The sequence below is a fragment of the Balaenoptera borealis genome (assembly GCF_965194805.1).
Source record: "Balaenoptera borealis genome assembly, chromosome: 12".
In the NCBI taxonomy this organism is placed as follows: domain Eukaryota; kingdom Metazoa; phylum Chordata; class Mammalia; order Artiodactyla; family Balaenopteridae; genus Balaenoptera; species Balaenoptera borealis.
In genome coordinates this window covers 95,509,504-95,530,081 of record NC_138869.1, presented here as the reverse complement: position 1 = coordinate 95,530,081, position 20,578 = coordinate 95,509,504, and the positions used below count along the sequence as shown (strand labels likewise).

Here is a 20,578-nt window from a genome sequence, read left to right as displayed (position 1 = left end):
TGTCATATAATAAGAAATATATATGCATCCAACTTTAAACTTATAAAAAGCACACATAAATTAACATCTCCATTCATGCACCTTCTCCTGCATTTTGGATTATTAAACCCAGGAAGGATTCCCAGAATGTTGATTACCAGATAGGAATGTATTTATACCTGGTGAAAAATTGCTTCCCAAAAGAAATGTATAAAACATGTATTGCCATCAATATAAAAGTGTGGCCATTCTAATGCACGTTTTGTGTTATCGTTTTCTATCAAAAATGCAAAATGGGGCTTCCCTGGTGGCGCAGTGGTTGAGAGTCTGCCTGCCAATGCAGGGGACACTGGTTCGAGCCCTGGGCTGGGAAGATCCCACATGCCGCGGAGCAACTAAGCCCGTGTGCCACAATTGCTGAGCCTGCGCGTCTGGAGCCTGTGCTCCGCAACAAGAGAGGCCGCGATAGTGAGAGGCCCGCGCACCGCGATGAAGAGTGCCCCCCCCCTTGCCGCAACTAGAGAAAGCCCTCGCACAGAAACGAAGACCCAACACAGCCATAAATTAAAAAAAAAAAAAAAAAAAAAAATGATTTTTTTAAAAAGAAATATATATTTTGGTGTTCATCGTGGTTCCTGAGTCACAGCTCCTAAAACTCTTGTAATTACGTAAGTGATTAGAGCATAGGACCATCTTTCACTATAATATTTGGTTTTAATCCTTCATTCCTGAAATAGCTCCAGAGCATTAAAGGGGAAACGAGGTGATTTTTGTAAAGATAACCACAGGATGAGGGCTGGTTGCCAGGGAAACTGACCATGTGCTTACAAGGTTGGGACTTAAAGCTCACCTACCCCCACCACCCCTATCTCAGAGGAGGGGAGAGGGGCTGGAGGTTGAATCAAACACGAAGATGGGGTTTGGGAAGCTTCCAGGATTATGAACACATAGAGGCGCTGGGAGCGTAGTGTACCTGTGGAGGGCATGGAATCTCTGTGCCGCTTCCCACACACCTCCCTTCCACCCGGCTAACTGAGTTGTATCCTTTTATAATCAACAAGTAATCTAGTACATAAACTGTTTTCCTTAGTTCTGTGAGCTGCTCTCCAAATTATTGAACAGTGGAGGGGGTCATGAGAACATGTAGGATGACCTGGACTTGGTATTGATATCTGAGGTGGGAAGGGAGAGCAGTCTTGTGGGACTGAGCCCTTAACCTGTGGGATCTGAAACTGCATCCAGGTGGGTAGTGTCAGAAATGAGTTAGATTTTAGGAAACCCAGTTGGTGTCTCCTGAAAATTGGAGAACTGCTTGGTAAGGGGGAAAACCCCACACATTTGGAGTGCAGATGGATTCAGTGAGTAGTGAGTAGATGGAAAACAAAGTGAGTTTTTTCCTTTAGAGAAGGGCTCCAAACCATCTACCACAATAATATTTATATCTCACAATAGCTCACAGTAACGAATATTTATTCAACATTGACTACTTCCCAAGCACAGTTTTATTATTTAATTCTCGCAATAACTCTCTGAGGTACACACTATTATTATTATCCTTCATTATATGATAGGTAAAAAATAAAGAGAAAATTTAGGTAACTTGTTCAAGGTCAAATATCTGGGAAGTGGTGGCCTTGGGATTTCAATGCACATACAAATTGGAACATGCATGTGAGTGATTTTCCTAAGAAGGATAGTAGATTTGCCCTGACACACCTATATTTTTCTGGCACAAAAGAATAAGATAGGCAATATAAGTAATAGTCTGTTACTATTATGCTTTACAGTTTAATGCGTTATGCAGCTTCCATAAAAGAGTCATAAAATACTATGGGAGATAGAAGAGAAAAGTGGGTTATGATGGGGCATTATTAGTAACATTATCAGTAATAATGTTCAGTCAGGACAATGCTCTTGTCAATGAACAAGCACTGATACATTTGTTTGAAAAAAAAGCAACAATTTTCTTTTAGTCAAATTAATATCAAGACAGACTGAAGACAGTGAGAATTCCATGGGAAATTAGCAAACTAATCTTGTCTGGAGTCAGTTAAAGGCATCTGCAATCCATTGGTTTGATTGTTTGTCTCCCTCTTGGATTGTGAGCGCCTTAAGGAATCAGAATCTATGAAGTGATGGGCACTTCAAAGGAACCCAGTAAAAGGTAGATATTTTTATTCTTACTGTTGTTCAAGATGGTAGAAAACTTGCCCTGCTCATCTGAATATGGCTAGCCCATGGCACAGAACCTGACACCCAGTATCTTCTCAGGGGTGTCCATTGAATGAATGAATTGAGTAGTGGGATCTCTGTCCTTTGCAAAATAGCATGGAAGTAAATGCACAGGTTATCATGATGTTTTTAAATTCTTTTCCCTTCAGAGGCTGTGACACATTCTTGTGAACGTTCTCAGCGCTGTCAGGTCTTCATTTGTCACCTGGTCCTGGGATTTTCCAGCTGGAAAGGATCTGAGAGATCATTTAATCCAATTACTGCCTTAGAAAAACTGGCACCTGAGACATTAGGTGGTGTGACTGAAGTCACACAGCCGGTCAGTAACGAAGCCAGGAAGATGGGCTTGATTTTTTTTTTTTTTCCAGTTCTATTGAGAAATAATTGACATACATCACTGTATAAGTTTAAGGTGTACAGCATGATGGTTTGGTTTACATGTATTGTGAAATGATTATCACAACAGCTTCCGCGAACATCCATCTTCTCATATAAATACAATCTTAAAAAAAGAAAGAAGAAGAAAAGGAAACAAAATTTTCTCCTTGTGATGAGAACTCCTGGGATCTACTCTCTTAACAACTTACCTATATAGCATACAGCAGTGTTAGCTGTAGTCATCATGTTGTACATCATTTTGCATCCCTAGTGCTGATTCATCTTATAACTGAAAGTTTGGATATTTTGACCACCATCCTCCAGTTCCCGCTCCCCCCACCCCCGCCTCTGGTAGCCACAAGTCTGATTTATTTTTCTATGAGTTTGTTGTTGTTGTTTTTAATACAGTTATTTATTTATTTATTTATTTATTTTTGGCTGCATTGGGTCTTCTTTGCTACACGTGGGCTTTCTCTAGTTGCGGCGAGCGGGGGCTACCCTTCATTGCGGTGTGCAGGCTTCTCATTGCGGTGGCTTCTCTTGTTGCGGAGCACGGGCTCTAGGCACACGGTCTCCAGTCGTTTTGGCTTGTGGGCTCTAGAGCGCAGGCTCAGTAGTTGTGACACACGGGCTTAGTTGCTCCGTGGCATGTGGGATCTTCCCGGACCAGGGCTCGAACCCGTGTCCCCTGCATTGGCAGGTGGATCCTTAACCACTGCACCAACAGGGAAGTCCCTGTTGTTGTTTTTTGTTTTTGTTTCTGTTTTTTAAATCCCACATATAAGTGAGATCATACACTATTTGTTATTCTCTGAGTTATTTCACTTAAGATAATGCCTTCAATGTCTATCCATGTTGTCACAAATGGAAGGATTTCCTCATTTTTTATGGCTAAATAATATTCCATTGTGTGTATATACATATATATATATATATATATATATATATATATATATATCACAACTTCTCTATTCATTCATCCATTGATGGACACTTAGGTTGTATCCACGTCTTGGCTATTATAAATAATGCTGCTAAGAACATAGGGGTGCAAATATCTTTCCAGTTTAGTGTTTTAGTTACCTTTGGTTATATTCCCAGAAGTGGAATTGCTGGATCACACGATAGCCCTATTTTCAATTTTTTGAGGATTCTCCATACTGTTTTCCATAATGGTTGCACCAATTTACAATCCCAGCAACAGGGCCCAAGGGTTCCCTTTTCTCCACATCCACATCAGCAGTTTTTCTCTCATCTTGCTTTGATGATGGCCATTCCAACAGGTGTGAAGTGATATCACATTGTGGTTTTAATTTGCATTTCCTTAATGACTAGTGATGTTGAGCATCTTTTCATGTGCCTGTTGGCCTTTCTTATATCTTTGGAGAAATATCAATGTAGCTTCTTTGCCTGTTTTTAAATTGTGTTATTTGGTTTTTTGCTATTGAGTTATATAACTTCTTTCTATGTTTTGGATATTAACCCGTTATCAAATATGATTTGCAAATATTTTTTCCCATTCCATAGGTTGTCTCTTCAGTTTGTTCATAAACAACTTAAAGTCATTTGTAGTTAAGTCTAGAGGTAAAATGCGTGAATCTGCTGGGTAATACTGGTTGGTACAAAACCAAAGTATAAGTGAAAATAAACTAGTCTGCTTGCTCTCATGAAAGTGATGGCAATTCCAAGAGATGAGACCCCAGAGTGCTAAGATGTCATCACTGGGATGTGTGAACTGGCTTTGAAGGGGACTGTCCACCCTGGCTCCATGCACTCCCTAACACCTTTCAGGATGTTAACCCTTGGCCAGGTCACAGGTTTTCCTTTCAAAACTCCTTTTCTGTGAATCTGCAGGCCTGGAGAGCCTAAGGTCTTACCTGACCTCAACTCCAGACGTTGTTTCAAGCCTCTGCCTGGCGCTCTGCCCACGCCTTTTAACTTGATGCTTTGTAGACTTTCATCAACCCAGGTTCCTCCTCCGAACCACAGAACACAGAAAATGATTCCAGTGACTCTTTAATCATTTCTCCCAAGGTTAGCACAGAACTAGCCCTGCTCTAGATGCCTGGGAGAAAAGTTAATTCAGTACACACAATGGATGCCTTGGGGCATTGGGCTTAATTCTCTTGCAGAACCCAGTGAAGAAAGGGTTCCTATTGGCTTTCCCTGTAATTCCTGTAATGTGTCAGACTCCAGTGTCTTTGCCTTATGCCACCAAAGATACTAATTCACCCTGTCCCTGGCCCCAACTCCCCCAAACCCCTGCCTTCTTGGGATGTTCAGTAAAGACGATGCTCTTGGGAATGAACAAGCACTGATATATTTGTTTTTTTAAAAAAAAAAACAGTTTTCTTTTAGTCACGTTAATATCAAGACAGACAACTAGTTGTTAGCTATGCAATTCTAGACAATTTAGTTACATTCTCTGAACAATTATTACGTCAACTGATTAAGATAGATGTAATATGCCCTTTGTAGAGGCCTGAGTAACTTGTGCTATAATCCATTTAAAACACTTAGCATTGTGCCTAATACATAGTAAATATTAAAACATAAAGTATTAGTAGTGATTTAAAATAATAAAATATTTATTATAATAGTAATGACTTAAAATATGTATTATAAATTCAATAATTCATGTACACGGAAAACAGATCAGAATAGAAATGCAAGAAACAGAGTCAAATATAAACTAAAATATAATATGTATAATAAGGGGGTTTTATAAATTAATAAAAATAATTGTTCTAGAATTGTGACAATTATATATTTGAGTAAACTAATAAAAGTTTTTCATATTAAAAAAAGAAAGACAGATGAGTGAAAATTCCATGAGAAAGTCACAAACTAATCTTGTTTGGAGTCAATTAAAGGCAGCTGTAAATGAAGTAATATTTCCCTCCCTGTGGAAGTGAAAAAACTCTTTTTCCTTCACTGAAAGATTCAGAATATGTGTCTGCTCCTTTGACTATAATTTCTAACCTCCTAGGGCCTCTTAAACACTTCTATAGGTCTTTGCTGGCAGGGATTGTAGTTGTCTCCAGAAGGTTTTTAAGATGGAAAGAAAAGAATAACCTGCAAAATCTTTCTCCAGGGAAAGTGCTTTCATGGGAGCTAGGAGGACTTCAGGTTTCCATACGAAGCCCTTGCTGCGGGATGGTTTATTTCCTACCCCCTTGCTCTGCTTTCCAGGTAGCGCTGCTGGTACAGCTTCGTAATTTTAGAAAGCATTTCCTAAAGACTTTGCCAAAATTCTGAGACAAATGGAAGAAATATGGCTCTAAAAATGACTGTTCCCTTTTGAATAAGAAAACCCCACATTTCTGTGGAGGAACTAATGCACTGTAGTGGCCATGGACAGATGTGTTTCCAAAAATAGATTGTAAGGCAACACTTGTAAGGCTGTTGAGACCCTCGCTGGTTATGTGAATGCTTTCTCCACAAGAGCCCAGTGAAGTTCAAGCATCTATTGACCTTGAAAAGGCTCTGGATACATATGTATTTATTGCCTCCACAGTCTATGAAATCATTATTATAAAAGGTCAAGTATCTTCATATGTTTGACGAAGGGAGAAAGGAGTGACAATAAATTTTCCTGTAAAAGCCTTTAAAACAAAACAACCAAATCCAGTGTATGGAGCGTTTGATCCAGATTCAAACAAATCAACTATGAACAGATATTTTGGGGCCAGTCAGCGAAATTTCAATATGGATTGGATATTAGAAGATAATTAAGTAAGATGTGCTTAAAATTGTTACTTTTGTGAAGTGATAATAGTATTTTGGTTATGTAATTAACATCATTTTTAAAAAAGATGTATGCTGAACTAGTTAAAGGCAAATATCATGATGTCTGGGATTCGCTTTAAATACTTTATCAAATATGTATCACAGATGATGCAGAAGTGGCTTAATGTCAGTTAATATAGGTGCTTGTTATGTTGGGGTTTATTATAATATTCTCTTGATTTATAATGTTTAAGAATATTTCATAATAAAGTAGTCTAAAAATAAAAATAGGTACAAATAAAAAATTTCTAAAGAAAGGCTCTAATACTAGAAAGAGGTAACTTCTCACAAAACAAGTAGATGCATTTTGCAAATGGAGATGATAATGAACCTAAAATAGGTCATTTGCAAACCTAGTGCAAAGCAAATTAGGTTTTTTAATGACCTTTGTCAATAATTCATGATCAGACACAATGATGGTATTGAACACAGGAGCATGACCATGATAAAGAAATCAGAAGGTTAAAATAATACAAAATGTTTCACAATAACCCCTGACCATCTGTCTTAAATAGTAACCTTTCTCCAGGCACCTTCTGTCCTCTTACCCTGGGATGTGTCCCCTTATTCCTGGGCACCTGAGACCCCTGACCTGGGTGCTCTGCTTTAAAGGATGGCCCTGCTCCAGCCATGCCCATTCTCATAGTGCAAGAAGTCCACAGGGCCAAGGGGATGTGACCACAGAGCCCACACCTTTGAATTAGGGTTCAACCTGAGAAGCAGAATGACTAGGGGATGTACATATCTACACACACACACACACACATTTGTGGGGAGGGTTGCAGGGAGAGAGAGTTGTTGTAGGGCTTTGACCTTGCACAGTAATGGGAGTGACTAAGCAGCCTCTGTAAGTCTGTTGTCATCATGTCTGATGCTGTCGCTTGAAGTCCACAGGGCAGGCAGTGGGGAGGGAAGATGGACATAAGTGAGAAGATCGAGAGCAAACTGGAGCCCAGGAGCCCCATGAAGATAGACTGAAACGCATGTCAGTTCTTGTTGACTCTGACCTTAATGGTATGGGTGTCCTGCAAAAGCCAGGGCCCCTGTCACAGAGCTAAACACACACACACCTGGCCTAGGAGTCAGAGAAGCTTGAGGAGGACCCAGGGGGAGCTGCAGCATTTGCAGGCCCTGCCCCGTGGGCGTGAGGTGAGGCAGCCGACTAGCAACCGTGCACGTGACTTACACAATGGCTGCTGTTCCTTTCACCCACCAAGTCTCCCACCAGACACCCAGGTAAGGCACTTCTGAGAAATAGCATCCAGCCCAGCCAACCTGACACATTAGAAATCCACCACTCCAGTTGTTGTCTGTTCTCCAGATACCTGATACCCTGAAATTCCCCAATGGCCTCAATGCTGCTTCCACAATCTGTATGCATCTCTTTCCGGGTTCCATCTTTCTTTGGGCTGCCCATGCTGCTGCCCTGAGGGGTGGTCAAAGGATGAACGTTTTCAGAGGGTGTAAATGAACTGTGAATACGCAGACTGGTCCACATGTGCGCGGGGGAGGGCGGTCATGATTCAGGATGGACTGGGACCTGGCAAGAGAACGGGGAGGTCACCGGCCAGCTCTCTCCCGATATTACATTCCTGAGTGAAATCCTGAAGGATCCAAAACTCCGAAATGTGAACACTGCAGACCATTGTGAAGGCATATTTGTCAAGGTTGATGGGTAAAACACGTTCTATGTAAGCTTTTTATATTGATTTGTAAATTTTAAGTATTTAGACTTTGTGAGGGGAGAGTTTCTATGTCAGTAGCTGGGAGGCTGACCCAAGGTAATTTATGCTGAGTAATTATCCCCTAGGGACACAGTATCCACTTCTCATTTATTGAGGATAGCAATAGCATGCATCGTCAGGAAGACACATTCTTTTTAAATTTGTATTTATGCAAATAAATTTGTGTTTATTTTTTGAATTCACGTGATTCAAAACTCAAAAGGAAAACATAATAATCAGTGGAAATCGTCCCTCCCATCTATGGCCCCCAGTAGCCGGGTTCCTCTCCTCTGGACAAGGAATGTTTCCTGATTCTTGTGTTCTCCAGAGATATTCTCTGCATTTATAAGCAAATTTGTACATCTATACCCCCCGCTAGAAACTCTGAACCCAAATTTTCACATACTATTTGTACTGTTCATCACCTTGCCTTTGTCACTTAATAGTGTATCTTAAGGATTGTTTCATATCAGTCCAGGAAGAGCTTTCTTCTTCTTTGGTTATAGCTGCATGATGTTTTATAATTTATTTAATTAGTTCCTTACTGAATGCACATTTAGGTTGTTACCAATCTTTTGCTATTACAGACCATGCCAAAGCGAATGTTCTCAAACATACATATGTCTCTAAGAAAAATTTGTAAAAGTGGGATTGCAGGCTCAAGTGGCTTGTACCTTTAAAATTTTGAGAGGTGCCCTCTATAGCATTTATACCAAGTTACACTCCCATCAGCAGTGTAGAATGCCTGTTTCCCTCTACCTTTGCTAACAAACCATGCATCATGGCCTTGAAAATGCCCCACTCAGACCTCATGCTGCAGAAAATGTAATTATTACTGCAGTGTTTGGAATCCACCACTGCATGTGCATTGAAGCCAGGCTCCCCATCGGCTCCTCCCAGCCGGTGGCTAAGCGCAGCCAGGACTTTAAGGAAGGTCCGTTCCTGCAAGATGTGGGATTCCTCTGTAGGTGACTTCAGCTCAAGGACTCTCTATCAGCCTGGGCAAACTCTCTTAGAACTGCTGAAGCCTGAGACTCTCCCTATCCAACCCTCTCTCCTCCTTCCTTCTCGCCTTCCCAGGGGTCAGATCATCATCATGGGCTAAGGCTCTCTTTTGCCTTCACTGGAAGGCCCCTAATCCATTCCTTGCATATCTAATCCCATCTTGGTCCCTGCTTCTCAGGAGACCAAAGCTAAGGCAGCGTGCTATTCCTCTCTGCAAGTATGATAGTAAAAAACTAGCATCTCAGAAAAATTCTGCTTTTTCACTTTTTACCATAATTTTAACTTCCATTTTTCTTATTATGAATGAAGTTACATGTTTATATATTGAAGAACCATTTATATATTTTTTTCATGAGATAGCTTTTCATCTGCTTTGCCCATTTTTCTATTGGTTGATGGTCTTTCTTACTGACTTATAGGATCTCTTTATATTTTAGGGAAATTGGGCCTTTGTATAATATAAATTGCAAAAGTATTTTTATAGCTTATGTCTTCCATTTTTGTTTAAGGTGTTTTTCCCCATGCAAAAACTACTTTTTTTTTGTCAGATTAATATTTCTATTTTTTCATGGCATGTGGGTATTGTTTCACATTTTGAAAGTCCTTTGCCACTCAGAGAGGATTTTAAAATTCTCCCAAGAGTACTTTTATTTTATCTTAACATTTAAATGTTTAATCCTTCTTGAGTTTATTCTGGTATAACATATGAAGTAAGAATTCAAAAATTTTTTTTCCAGATGGCTACCAGTTGTTCCAACACAATTTATCAAATTATCTTTTTCCTGCTAATTAGAAATGCCAACTTAACCATGCAGTAAATTTTCATTTGCACTTGGGTCTTTTTCCATATATTTCATTTGATTTGACTGATCTGTCTCAGAGAGATGCTTTGGCCTGCATTTTATTAGTCTAGTATTATTCAAAATAAACAGGCAGATATCCAAGAATCTGGTATAAATTTATTCCAACTCCATCCAGAGCAATATATTCAACAGATCAGTTGTTCTTTGGGGAAAATATTCTAAAATCCAACATCTGGTTAAATCCAATCTTCTTCGTCTTTTGAGGCTAAAGTCCAAACCATAACAACTGTCAGTATTAATCAATGAATGTTGACTTTTCTATAGCAAAATAGCTGGCTAGTGTCAGTTTTGTTTGTTTTTGTGGGTCAAGTTAGCAGGTTAGTAGGCTATGCTCATAGTTAAGGTAAGAAATTGATCCTGCCATTTCTCTGCTCACCTTTTACTTTCTCCCAAAGCTTGGTTCTTGGTTTTCTTGTTTTGTTTTGTTTTGTTTTTGTTTTCCATCAGCTGCGTATATTCACAATCTGTATCCTTACCCAAACCACCTTTCGTCAGTACTAGTGGGGTTTTGATTTGTAGGCAACTTGGAGACAGCCCTGAGACTGGGCTTTCTAGACCTCCGGTTTTGGGGAGTGTAACTGAGCAAGAACCCCAGCCCTGTGCTCTGAAACCCGCCGAAGTGTGTGTGCTGAGGGGATGCCCCCCAAGGGCTGCCGGGGACTGAGGGAAGCAAAGATGCTAAGGCAGGCCATTCTGCAAGACAGGGGGCGCCTCTACAGCTGACTGTGGTTTGGGGCTACCCAATGGCTTGCTGAGCCTTCCTTTAATTGCAGAGCAGTTGAGGACACTTCTACCCGATCTTCCTTCCCTCTCGCCTTCCCTTAGGGTCAGATTTGCGTGATGGTCTGATGGTCCTCCAAGCCTTGCATGGCTTTCTCTTCATTTTCTCTCACATAGGAATTTTTCCTGCTAAACTCCTTGCACATTTAATCCCCATTTGACATGTGACTCTTGGAGCACCTGTACTAACACGAGCTTCCTGTTCTTATAGCCATGAAATGTATGTATTGGTACTTTCCCTCCATACCCATCATAGCTGTAGTTGTATGTTGGATCCTTGTCTCCTGGCCTCCTGCTTTGGTCTCTGGTTGTGCATTAGGAATCACTCTTTTTCTCAGTTGAGCACATCATCCTGCCTCTGAACTACAGAGATCATTAAATCTGTATGGCAGTAAGTTAGGGCTTTCAGACTTTAGTGGTCACATAGCAAGGATGAATGGAATACTCATCTTAAAAACAATTGGTGGCTGACTAATACAAAGAAGTAATTTCAACCTGGGCTTCATAGGGGCTGTACCCAGAGGACAGAGCTGTTCCTAGGGTCTGAGATCACCCTGTTGTCTGTAGGTGAAGCAGCACTAATGCATCATCTTGATCCACCCAATGATGAATAGACACACCCTTGAATTTAGTTCAGCATCCACCCATCCTGTTTTTTAAAGGAAGTTCAGTGTTTCCAAAGCTATGATTTGATTGTAAACATTCTTCCTCTTTTTTGTCTTCAAGGATTCAGATATTCTGGAGAAACTAAGTGTTATCTGAAGGTTAAACCTCCATTATTAATCCTTTCTCTGAGTTCCAGGATAATGTTATTAGTTTTTAAGCATGAAATGCTTCCCAGAAGAACTGCTGACTCCCAGCCTGACCAAATCCTTTCATGTTGTGGCCTGTATGATGCACAATCATTTTGGAATGTCTCTGAGATGACTTCTGCAGGTGAGGCTTCCCTCTGAGTGTCTTTGGGGCTAGATTGGTCATGTCCATTTCATTGCTGATGAAGTGTTGGTATGAAAAAGAATTTTTTAATGGTTTACTTAACAGCTCTGATTAACATTTACTATTTGGATCCTAGTGTGTTGGTTATAGACATTTAATTTATCACCATTAAAAATTCCTGCCTCTTTCACTGTGCAGAGAAGAATGTATTTAAGCAACATATGGGTGGGGTTAATCTGAGAAAGAATTTAGGGAGGAGAAAATTAAACAATCTTCAATTTGGGAGGAGAGCCTGAATTTTTACTAGGCTACTTTGCTAATTTTTACTAAGTTTGCCTCAAAGGTTCCTATCTGTTTATAGACCATCCCAGTTTGGTACTCTAGCTGAAATGATGTGCAAATCAATCCCATTTTCTTGTTTCCTGGCACTTCACACTCCAATGTCAATGGGATGTATTCATCCCAAATTAAATTCTCTGGCAGGCGCATACCACAGGGAGATCAGCTCGGTGCTTTGTGACCACTTAGAGGGGTGGGATAGGGAGGGTGGGAGGGAGGGAGATGCAAATGGGAAGAGATATGGGGATATATGTATATATATAACTGATTCACTTTGTTATAAAGCAGAAACTAACACACCATTGTAAAGCAATTATACTCCAATAAAGATGTTAAAAAAAAAAAATTCTCTGGCAGGTTACTCTTGACATGAGACCTCTTGAGAAGCCAGAGCTGTCATGCCCAAGACTGGCACTGCTCACTGGGGTGAAGAGCCATTGCCACCTATTGATGAACTTGAGTATTAATGAAGAGACCCACTATCTAGAACTGTCTCAGAACTTTAACAGTCCACCATTTCATCAATTTTAAAATTTTGCAAAGAAGAAATTCTGATAAAAATAAAAGAGAGAAAAAAATCCCACCCATTCTCACACCACGTTAACTGTGCATCTATTTTCTAACTATGAAATCCATTCCAACCTGTACTGATATATGCATGTCTCTTTCAAATAGTTGGATCATAGTGTGTACAGAATTGTAGCCTACTTCTTTTACGAGTTTCAGTGTTAAGACATAACCATCACATTTATTCTTTTCAGTAGCTACATAATATCCCATCATTCATATGTAATTTACTTCATCACTCTGAACTGTTAAACATCTAGGGTTTTGGTGGGGGGGTGTCTTTGATTTTTTAAATATCCTATTGGACTTCCCTGGTGGGGCAGTGGTTAAGAATCCGCCTGCCAATGCAGGGGACACGGGTTCAAGCCCTGGTCCGGGAAGATCCCACATGCCGTGGAGCAACTAAGCCTGCGAGCCACAACTACTGAAGCCTGCGCGCCTACAGCCTGTGCTCCGCAACAAGAGAAGCCACCGCAATGAGAAGCCTGTGCATCTCAGCGAAGAGTAGCCCCCGCTCGCCACAACTAGAGAAAGCCTGTGCGCATCAACGAAGACCCAACACAGCCAAAATAAATAAATAAATACCCTGGTTTTTTTAAAAAAGAAACATTAAAAAAATATATATCCTATTAATGCCACTATAAACATCATTATACATCGCTTTTTCAAAACGTATTTCCCTTGTGATCAATTCCCAGAAATAGTACTAGTGAATCAAATCATATAAACATTTTAATGACTTTTGAGAGGTAGACAAACAGTCCTCCAAAAAATACAATAGGTTTACAAGCCTATTAGTATGAATAGCATATGACATATATTTAAAAAAATAAATCAATATGTGTTACTATCAAGTATAAAGCAGAATGTAATAAACTGCCAATGAGCAGTTCAAATTAGCAAGACTTAAGGAGCAACACATAGGATGGGCGAAAGGCTTAGAGGGGGCTGCTGTGTCTTGACTGAGGAGGCTCTGAAGGTAAGAATGTCACGTGTGAGGTATTAACCAGGCTGTTGGCAGTTTCCTTTCGAAAAAGATCACGGTTCGATTGGAATTGGGAGAAGGTTGTGGTAGTCGTAGCAAAGAAACTCATATCAGGGGAATTAGAGCAGTGGAGTGTAACAAAGATGGGTTTTAGATCCAGACAGACATAGGTTGAAATCCCAGATCCATTTTTTTAATTGTATGGCCTTGGGCAAGATACACATCCTTTCTCGGGCTCACAGAGAACTTTGTAAGGATGGCAGATGGTATATGCGAAGAGGAAACATCTGATAACTGTCATCATAATCATCATCATCAAGAACAGTCTGACCTTGTTAGCGGCAGAAGATGGAACAATCTAGAGATTGTCACAACTTTGATTATAAGATCATAAAGCATACAAAGGGCTGCGGAGGATGAGGAGATGAAGAGAAAAAAAAAAAGGATGAGACAGAGAAAAAGGAGGAGAGAAGGAGGTGGAGGAATGGGAGGTAGAAGAAGCAGGAGAGGGCTTCCCTGGTGGCGCAGTGGTTGAGAATCCGCCTTCCAATGCAGGGGACACGGGTTTGAGCCCTGGTCTGGGAAGATCCCACATGCCGCAGAGCAACTGGGCCCGTGAGCCACAACTACTGAGCCTGCGCTTCTGGAGCCTGTGCTCCGCAACAAGAGAAGCTGCGATAGTGAGAGGCCCGTGCACCGCGATGAAGAGTGGCCCCCGCTTGCCGCAACTAGAGAAAGCCCTCGCACAGAAACGAAGACCCAACACAGCCAAAAAAAAAAGTCAATCAATCAATAAATAATTTTTTTTAAAAAAGAAGAAGCAGGAGAGAAGGAATTGAAGGAAGAGGAGGAATAAAAAAGATTGAAGAGGAGGAAGTAGAAGAGGAAGCAGAAGAGAAGGAAGAAGAACGATGATATGGAATGGGATGAAGATGAGCCAATGAACTGGGCTCTGCGGTTTGTTCTGTGTGACAGCCCTCCGCTCATAGCCCTGCAGAGGGTGTTCTAAAAGTTGTGGCCATTTGAGTTCAGTGTCATGCAATATCTGTATCTGATGTGGGGAGAATAATCTTGAGCCAGTGTGACGAATGTGACAGGGATTTTTAATAACTGACAGGTCTGCATGTGTGGCGACCCGTGAGGGTTAGAGCAGGATCCCAGACAGTGGCTGGAAGCATGGGGATAGGGCTCACTCCCCAGAGTGGATCGTGGTGGCTGGATAAACCCATTACATTTTCAGGAATCAGACAAGGGGACTGAAATTCAGGCAGACTTCAGTCTCAAGAGGAAACTGGGGAATTAATTAGGAGGCTAGGGCAAAAATACCCAGGTTTACAGACTGGGTAACAAAGGTAGGGATTAGGGAGAGGTAGCAGGTCCTAAGCAAGAGGATACCAAGGCATTGCCCCACACAACACACTGGTTAAACATTGAAAAACTCATTTCAGACATTATTTGCTAGTTCATTCATTCATTTCTTCAACAAGTTTTGATTGAAGGCTTAGTACTGGGAATATAAATATGAGGAAGTAATTGTATCACATTTAAGGAGATCTCTGGTGTGCGAGACCGATATAGAAATACAGAGTGACCAGTGCAAGGACACAAAAGATGCTATGGTGAGCTTTACAATGGAGATGAAGCTTGAGCTGAGTCTTAAAAAAAAAAAAAAGAAAAAATAGAACAGAAAGAAACTAGAAACCTCTTACACTGCTGGTAGGAATGTAAAATGGTGCAGCCATTGTAGAAAACAGTTTGGCAGGTCCTCAAAAAAGTTAAACAGAATTATCATATGACCCAGAAATTCCACTCCTAGGTATACACCAAAGAGAATTGATGTCTACACAAAAACCTGTATGTGAATGTTTCTAGCAGCATTATTCATAATAGCCGGAAAGTGAAAACAACCCAAATGTTTATAAACTAATGAATAGCTGAACAAAATGTGGTCTATCCATACAATGGACTATTATTCAGCCATAAAAGGAATGAAGTACTGAAATTATGCTAACTGATAGAAGCTAGTCACAAAATGTCACATATTATATGATTTCATTTACATGAAATATCCAAAACAGAGACAAAGTAGATTAGTGGTTCTAGGGGCTGAGGGGAGGTGGGAAAGTAGAATGGCTGCTTAATATGTATGGGGTTTCTTTTGGGGTGATGAAAAAGTTCTGGAACTAGATAGAGGTAGTGGTTTCACAACATTGTGAATGTACTAAATGCCATCAAATTGTATAGTTTTCAATGGTTAATTTTATGTTATGTGAGTTTTACTTCAATAAAAAATGAACAGAGATTCGCTGAGTGAACAAGGTGAAGGAGGTTCATACCATATGCTAAGGCCCAGAGGCACAAGGAAGCATGGATTGTTTGGAAACACGAAAAACAATAGTGTGGCTGGAACACACAGGACCTAGGAGGAGAGGTGACTGGAAATGTGGGTGGAGGCCAAAAACTAAAGGGGTATGGGGGCTTTATTTTGAGGAAATAGGCAACCCCTAAATTAAGGCTCAAGAACTGGGTGGGGCTGAGACTCTAGGTGAAACCCTCTGTCCAAAATTGGGGTAACCAAATGGCTGCTTACCGTTGTTCACAGAACGTTAGAAATGGAAGGGACTCAGAAAATATTCAGTAGTCTTCCCCAAGGTGGAGTCATGAAACCCTGGTCTTGTATGCTACTCTGGGGGAGAAGAGGTTCTGTATCATGTCATTCACTCACTGCTGTGTCCCCAGCATCTAGAACAGTGCCTGGCACATAGTAAGCACTCAATAAATAATTGTTAAATAGAGTAAGTTTGGGAAGAGCTGCATGCTATATTTCCCTCTTGGAGGGCAAATGTGCACGTTAGCAAAATAAAGCCCCTGAAGAGACCAGTCCTAAAGAAATCAGTTTTCACTTTCATTCATCCAGCATTTCCAAGCTTATGTGTCCGCGCGCCTCTTTGTCACAATGCTTGTACACATCCTGTGGGTCTAACGCTCTGAGGAAAAGTTTGGGAAAAGATAACCTGGTTCGTCCTCTTTATTCTACAGGCAAGTCACAGAACATCAGATATGGAATTTTAAACCAGGCCCAACCGCAGGGAAAGTCAGAAATGTGCAAACTGCAAGGACCTGAAGCCCAAGAAAAACAAGACCTAAGATTGTAATAAATGTTTCAAGGGGTCATATTGTCCCCTGGTTTGGATGGGAGCAGAGATGTCTGGGCAGTGTCTTGTTTTTCCTGCCAGCAGAATCTGAGCCGTGCCTTGGCTGAGGAAAAGCTGTTTCCACCTGGATACCCTCCGGGCCTTGATTATACTTCCTTGGATTGAGGAGCAGTGGAATGCTTAATCTTACTGACCCCGAATCAGACATTGGCTCATGCAACATCAGTTTTTTGTATCTGTAAAACTGAGGTAAGACACTACCTACCTCCCCATCAGAGGATTTACTATGAAACATATGAGATGGGTCTTTCACTCAGATAGGCCTCTTTTACAACTTTTTGTAATTTCTATATTCATTCTAAATAAATATTTGGCATAGTAAATTTATATTCTCTTTCTTTCTTTTTTTTTTTGGTTGCGCAGTGCAGCTTGTGGAATCTTAGTTCCCTGACCAGGAATCGAACCCGCACCCTTGGCAGTGAACAAGCCAAGTCCTAACCACTGGACCGCCAGGGAATTCCCCCTATATTCTCTTTCTTAAAGAGCCGCTCCTCCCATTTCTGACCCCATGCAACTTGGATTCCACACTCATGGGGCATGTTAAATGACCAGACTGGAAGCTCCATGAGGGCAAGAATCCCCTGCACCCAGCACTCAGAGCCTATCAAGAAAGATTTGTTGAGGTTGACTGTTTAGAGATCATGTACATTAAGCATTTGGCAACTGGTCCTAATTACATGGAGTTTTTTAAAATGAGTGTCAAACAGAGGCAGAAAGGAAAATTGCACCCAAAGGTATTTATACGCAGAAATATGTAAACATCATTGGTTTTGAACCAACCCACAATACTTATGAAGAATATTCAACAACCTAGGAACAAATTGCAGGTTTGGAAATGTAAACTTATCCCTTTGCTCCAGAATTTATTTTCTCTTTCCATCGTTTACTGTTACATAGTCTATCCCTTCTCCTTTGGAAGGCAGCTGCTGCAGGCTGCCCTTATCTGCAAGAACGTGACAAAGGGGACCTTGATGTCACGTTAATCATATTCTAAGCTCCATCCAGCGCAGGTGAAATCATTAGAACAGCAAACACTCTGATGTTCCTGAAGAGATGGGTGATTTTCTCACGCAGTAATGATTGACATTCTTTACAGTAATGATGGGGAGTCTGAGGGCTCCCAAGGAAGCCAATCAGGAGAGAGTTGGAGGAGTAGGAATAGTGGCATGTGTGTGTATAGTGTGTACTGTGTGTGTGTGTGTGTGGTGTACATATGTGTGTGCCCTCTTTGTTAGAGCTGCCTCTGTAAATGGAAACCCAGCTGAACCCTCTGGGAATAGCAATTAACGGCAGCAGTCCTTGCCTGAGCTATTAATATAGTGAGCACTAAGGCAGTGCAGGTGTGAGAGGCTCTACTCTCTTTCCTCCTCCGCACCTCCCACCCTCTCCAGAATCCTTCCTAGAAGGCACTCACCCTTCTCATCATTATCCTAAAGAATGGCTGGCGTGCGACGATGGCTGGAACTAACCCCCGCCATTTATGAGTTCTTAAACACTGCTCCAGTCTAGTCAGAGGAAATGAAAGCAGAGGGACAGCCCAGCTTATAAACACTGGGGACAAGATGTCAGTGCCATCCGCTGCTGGACTGAAACACTGGGTTATTTATCACACAGAGCCCCATCTGTTCAAGGCAGAGGAATGCTATTTTCTTGGGGAGGAAAGGAAGAATTGATAGCAATATTCCCCAGCTTTTTCATTAGAGGGTTTGAAAAATAGCCTTTCAAAAGAAAGACGCCTTTAAAAAAAAAAAGAAGAAATATTCCAATTGAGTTATGAATTTAAAAGCATCACTTGGCTGAGGTTTGTTACCTGCTTTAGTCAACCCTAACATGCAACAGGACTCCAGACCTTTCCTTTGAGAATTCTGCTCTGTGAATGAGTCCCCCGTATATTTGACAATTTTCTGCTGGCAAGTAAAAAGAGATTTGGCTTATTATTTTATGGTGAGCAGAATGCAAAGGGCAAAAGGAAGGAAAATAATAATGGTTTCAATAAGAGAAGAGAGCATTTGCAGAAAACATACCATAATCATCTCAATCCTCAGCAAGGAGCATATTTGAAGATAATTATCCAAAATTAACTAAATCCTCCCTTTATCCCCAGTTTTCAGAAAATTCATGATTAAGTGCCTTAGTGTGGGCCTTATTATTATTATTATTATCACCCTCATCATCATCTTCATTATTATGTTGGGCTTTTGTAGTATAGTAAACACGTTTTTATTTACCAGTACCTTTCCTTGAAGAAAACCACCCTACTCTACTCTGTGTAGTACCAGCGGTGGTGTCCCCTCCTCCCTGACTATAATGGTATATGGACTCCATCCCGCCACAGTAACTGTCTCAGGGATGGTTTGTGACCCCAGCTTCACTACTCAGAGTCTCTCCTGGAGACAGAAGCTTGTTTCACTCTGGAGTTGTTAAGCTAGAAAGATGTGAGCCTGGGGTGGCTGTATAAGTTATTTTCTGTTGTGTTTCTGACATCACAATGGAAAAATTCTGACAAATACAGTACATTTGATAGATTCAGAAACAATGTTCAGAGATACCAAAGGATTTGACTAAGGTCCTATAATGAAGCAAGTATTTAGGTTCTCATTGTCTAACCAAGATATTTTAAAATTGAGCAAGCTAGCACCCAGTGTCTTATTCTAATATAGGCAGCTTTTCTTGGAAGTGTTGGGAATAGATCACAGGTCACCAGATTTTTAGTCCATGTTGACATCAAGGGAGAGTTCTTGGATCCTGGTATGAATGGTCAAGGCCAAGGATATTTTATGGCTCTGGTGTGAGGGAGTGGAAATTTGGTGTGACAGATAGTAGAGCTGTTGAAAGTAAGTGGCAGGTCCTTTTCTAGGATTGACCCATTTGGATTGGTTTCCCCTAAATAGCTGACTGGCTCGAGGCTGTCTCCCACCTGGGGGACCCAATGGATAATTGGGGGAAAACAATTTAGATTGGTTTTGCTCAAGGCTTTAGATTCAAGTAGCTCTCTTCTTTCATTGATGCACTTTCCTTAGGCTTGTCTCTCCTTGTCTCTTCTTGCCACTAGAACACTAAGATTTAGAGAACTGATATTAAAAGGAGGGCTTGGAGCAGGGATGATAAATGGGTTTCAACTTGTTTATCATCCAGTCATATTTTTGTAGTTACATAGAGGGCTATTTTGAGGACCCTTAAGATTTATCCCTGCTCAGCAAGAAAAAGCAAGCAACATCATTGATTAGTAACATATTCCGAAATGGCCACTGTTTTAGGTGGATTCCACAAAAACTAACTCTGAGATTCAGAGAGTTGCTTGCAGGAAGTATCTTCGAGAACAACACTTGTAAGGAAATAAGGGAAGCAATATGAGACGTTGCAGTGGCAACAAAGGTCTTAGCCAATTTCATGGGGGGATCTCTGGAGCTAGGTTGTCCCAAATCAGGCAAAGTGACAGGCTTGAACACTACTCCCTTTCTCCAACCCTCCCTAACACTGACCCTGGAGGGCTGTAGCCTTGAGTAAGGCCATTCTTGGAGAAGGATGCAATTGTAAGCCATCAGCGGCCAACACTCCTAGCACTTGGGAGAATGCATGCATGGGTCCTGAAAGGGAGATCTGGGTAGCATACCACAGTATCCACTACAGCCACGGAAGTGGGAGCGGCTATGCATGTGAGAGATATTTGTCATTCTGGCCTAGGGAAGAGCCTTAGCCAGAGGAGCAAGGTAAGACAATGCAACAAACAGGGTCCAGTTTAGCTCACTAGAACACAATACTGACGTTCAGGACCCAAAGTCGTTT

General features: G+C 41.1%; 1 protein-coding gene and 1 long non-coding RNA gene across 2 annotated transcripts in view; one reads left to right on the top strand and one right to left on the bottom strand.

Annotated features, from left to right (window-relative positions):
* TPMT (thiopurine S-methyltransferase) overlaps window positions 1-20,578 on the bottom strand; it is a 102,859-nt gene that overhangs the window by 3,688 nt on the left and 78,593 nt on the right. The window lies entirely within an intron of this gene.
* Window positions 3,540-15,271, top strand: LOC309607674. Its single transcript, XR_014232498.1, has 2 exons — window positions 3,540-11,686; window positions 12,383-15,271. It is a non-coding gene; the product is annotated as an uncharacterized lncRNA (long non-coding RNA).